Source organism: Meleagris gallopavo, unplaced genomic scaffold (assembly GCF_000146605.3).
Source record: "Meleagris gallopavo isolate NT-WF06-2002-E0010 breed Aviagen turkey brand Nicholas breeding stock unplaced genomic scaffold, Turkey_5.1 ChrUn_random_7180001837340, whole genome shotgun sequence".
NCBI lineage: Eukaryota > Metazoa > Chordata > Aves > Galliformes > Phasianidae > Meleagris > Meleagris gallopavo.
In genome coordinates this window covers 1-423 of record NW_011107742.1, presented here as the reverse complement: position 1 = coordinate 423, position 423 = coordinate 1, and positions in this window count along the sequence as shown.

The window sequence follows — 423 nt, the reverse complement described above, 5'->3', positions numbered from 1 at the left end:
CAGACGAACGCAAGTGATTCTCTCGGATGTTGTTGCGTCAGCGGCAGCTTGGAAAATGATCTCTGTTCTGTCCTTGACTGGAGCTAAGCTCATGGCCATAAAGACCACGGCACTTTGGAGCATGGGCCACATGATAGACCAGGACAGAGGGTCGACAAAGTGGGCGTTGTCGATGAAAAATATGCCAAAATTTCCCTCCAAGTACCTGAAAAACAGGTGGTTCTGAGTGGAATCCAGTGGATTCTTGAGCGTCTTCCAGGGAGGACACATAGCCTTTCACGCTCTCGAGACAAGGGGATATTCAGAAGCCTCTCCTCAGCCACCTCCCTCTCCCAGGAGTTACCAACTTTGTTTGTGCAAGACTGTAAAGTCTCCTCTAACATCAGCTGCCCGGCAGAAGGAGAGAAGTTGGGCAGAGTTCCT